This window comes from Canis lupus, chromosome 18 (assembly GCF_011100685.1).
Source record: "Canis lupus familiaris isolate Mischka breed German Shepherd chromosome 18, alternate assembly UU_Cfam_GSD_1.0, whole genome shotgun sequence".
NCBI lineage: Eukaryota > Metazoa > Chordata > Mammalia > Carnivora > Canidae > Canis > Canis lupus.
The window spans coordinates 29,977,436-29,981,090 of NC_049239.1; the positions used below are offsets into that span (position 1 = coordinate 29,977,436).

A 3,655-nucleotide genomic window follows, 5' to 3' on the forward strand; every position below is an offset into this window, starting at 1 on the left:
CTTGCACTGAGTCTTTTCCACCTTCGGCTTGGCACAGTTCTTTTTGACTTTTGCTTTCTCCATCTCCATAGAGAAATCAAGGTTGACAAAAAGAAAATATTGACTGCTGAAATGTGGGCAGGACGTTTCTTATCTCTGTCCCACTGAGTGATGACTAGAAGAGAATGTGAAGCTCTCTCCATCACTACGTAGAGTTGAGTAAAAAACTCGTCTCTACTCTGTGCTCTAAGGAATAGGTGCAGAAGAGGGTCATCAAATGAAGGACCCCCACTGGCCAGAAAGAAAAATACAATGAAAAAGGCAAAAAAAAAAAAAAAAAAAAAAAGAAAAAGAAAAATACAATGAAATGAGTATACGTCTCTGGGTAGTACTGCTCAGAGACTATGTATGTCCCATTCTAATGCATTCAAACTAAAAAAAAAAAAAAAATTGTATTCCCATAGTTCAGAAGTGGGACATGAACATGAATCAAAACAAAGAGCCAGAAAGGACAGTTGTCAGTTCGTTCTCACATGAATCTTACAGAACCAGGTAAAGAGGAAGAGACACAGGAAAGGTGTCGTAATGCAGGTAGGACTTTGTTCAACTTTGACAGATCAGTACACAGAAGGTCATAGAGAAGCAGGGGATGTTTTATTTTTTTAATTTTTTTTAAAGATGTTATTTATTTATTCATGAGAGACACAGAGAGGGAAAGAGGCAGAGACACAGGCAGGGGGAGAAGCAGGCTCCATGTGGGAGCCCGACGTGGGACTCGATCCTGGATCTCCAGGATCACACCCTGGGCTGAAGGCGGCGCTAAACCACTGAGCCCCCCGGGATGCCCCAGGGGATGTTTTAATGTGAAAGCCATTACTGATAATGTGCACGGATGCAGACACCAGAAGATTCAGGGATTCCCCCTCCCCCAGAGGAGTTTAAGTCTCCTGGACAACAAGGCCCACATAAAATAGCTTTAAAATGAGTTAAAAATAAAGATCAGGTGGAGATTTTATTGAAACTATCAATACAAACTTTCAATTATTAGGAAATATTGAGGATGTGGGAGATGGATGCAACGTAGCTTTTATAAAAGTGATAGCTCGGATATCAAAATGTATGATTTGTCCAGACATTCTCCTTATATTAAATTAAATATTGAATTAAATTGTTTTTCAAAAAAAAATCAAAACCAGTTAAAGAGATTTAGTATTCTATTAGTCTGTACATGGCTGTTGTTGCAGGCATGAGAGGGCTTGAGCTGCAGTAGGAAACTATTTAGGATGGCTTGAAGAAAGTTCTGCCTCAAAGAAAGGAGCTGGAGCAGAAGCACTTGAAGCTGATTTTAGATCTCCAAATGCATGGCTTTTGCTCTTTTGCATGAAAATATATATTATATTATATATGCATAGGCCGTATTTCTTCCATATATAACGGGGATTTCCGGCATCTAAAATTAAAAGTTAGAAATGGGCTATTGATGTCCACTAAAAAAAGGTAGAATTATGTACAATAATAATGACATATAAAATTTGTTCCAACTGAAATGATCTCCTGTTTAAGGTTTCATGATAGAGATTTTAAAGATGAATTTGGAAACCTTTGTTAGAGGAAAAATTAAAAATTCACAAATACCTCTCTTGGTCATATTTCCAATTTCAGTCCATTTATCAAAAGAACTTATTCAGCAAGTTGGCCTCCACCATTGGAAGAGCTGCCAAGCTCACCATATTTAATTTATACAGAAGAAAATTATATTTTTAAATATCACAGTCCTCTTTTTCTGTTGCCACGGTTGGAAGTTACAGTATAAATAGTCTCAGATTTACGGATTTTTTATGATCCAGATGTGGTTTTCTTTCCAACCTGGTCAGAGCTGTTGGTGATTAGATGAAAAACAAATAAATTATATTCATTAGGAATCAAAACTAATTGAAGGGATACACTAGGATCTAAATGGGTAATACCAAGAGCAAATACTTGCAGAGGTTCAATTTAATTAAAGACTTAAAAGTCAAGAAATGAATCTACTCTGAATGTTGATCATGCTACTCCGTCCCTACTACTACCACTTGGCCCAGGCCATCCGTGTTACCATCCTCACCTGGATTACGCAGACAGCTCCCTAAGTGTCCTGATGGCCACTGCCTTAGTTTCCTCTACCATACATTTCCTGTGCAGCTGTGCTTCAGCCACAGGACTCCCTTTCCATTACTGTAACACGCAGATCTGTGGGTGCTCTGTGGGCCGTTTCTGTGCTGGGGGGAGGGGGGGGCGCTGCTTTCTGCTCCCCTAGCCCTGGTTGCTTCTTGTCATCTGCTCTCTGCTCATAGGTTACCACCTCTGCAAGGTGGTACTTGACCATTCTTTTTAAATTGCTCCTCACCCACTTCACACTCTCACATTGTTCATGATCTTCAAAAGATGTATTAGTAGAATCATTTTTTATGCAGAAAAAAAAACCACACAAAATGCAAAATACATTTTCCAACCACACAAAGGAGGGGTATGAGTAGAGAGAGGTGTCTGTTCATCCAGCCCCAGCCCTCAGCCCATGTGATTTTGGCAGCAATAGGGGTGTGGAGTAATGGCCGCACAAGTAAAAAGTGTGTATGTGTGTGTGTGTGTGTGTGTGTGTGTATGGGAAGGAGAGGGGTGCAAAAGCAGTGGGGAGTGGTGTGGGGGAAAGGGACAGATGAGGTCAGCACTGGGAATGCTGTAGGTGGGAGGTCACTGCATAAGATTTCTTGTTGATCATACCACTGTGGACATCTCTGCCCCTCAGCAGGACTAGCGTCTTGGCAGTCATGGTGACAGCAACACTGGAAGTGAGAACACCCCCAGTGCTCTTGGTAGGAAGCTCCATGGTGAAGTCCCCAACCGGCAGCAATGAATCCTGGATAATAGAGCCTTTCTGGCCCCCAAAGGTCAGCCCATTCACACACATACAAAAACTAGACTGGTCTTTGCCTACCTGGACACCGACCTCAGCTGGAGTGATGCTGACGAAGGCTTTCCCTGGGACGGTGGTTCAGAGGGTGAGGCCTTATGGCCCCCGATGGCCTGACCTGACAGGTGACCTCTGCCCTGAGGTTGTGGATATAGATATTCTGTGTGTGTGGGGGGGTGTTGGTGCTGCTGGGGCTGCTGACTAGGCTGGGGACCACAGGCTGCCCTGGGGAGGAGGCGGAGAGCTCACAGCACCCACTGCTCCAGGAACTGCACCTCTGCTAGCTGTGCAGCTGCCCTCACCACCACCACCACCACCACCACCACCACCAGACTCCACTTTTCAGGTGTGTTTTCCTGCTCCATGATAGCAGGGTTTTCCCTGGATTATTCACTATTATGGTTCCAGGGTCTCAAAAGTTACTGGCATATAGTAGACTCCCAAAAACATTTTCTAAATGAAGGAACAAGCTTTTGGAGGAAAATCTTAGAAAAGTGAGTATTTTTGTTAGATTTAAATAGTTTACTGATTCTGAGTATTATTAATCAAAAGTTTGAATTTAGAAGATACAAAACACAACTGAAGCTGTCTTTTATCACTTCTTTTGACCTTAGGATTTGCAGAAGCTTAAAAAGTATTAATAATAAAAAAGTATTAATAATAGTTATTATCATTAACACATTAAATGACTTAAAATATAGTTGGAATGTTATGGATAGGCTTAAA

General features: G+C 41.7%; 1 pseudogene; it reads right to left on the reverse strand.

Moving 5' to 3' along the window:
- Positions 1–2,680: 2,680 nt before the first annotated feature.
- LOC100688733 lies at positions 2,681–3,294 on the reverse strand (annotated as a pseudogene).
- Between the last annotated feature and the right edge of the window lie 361 nt (positions 3,295–3,655).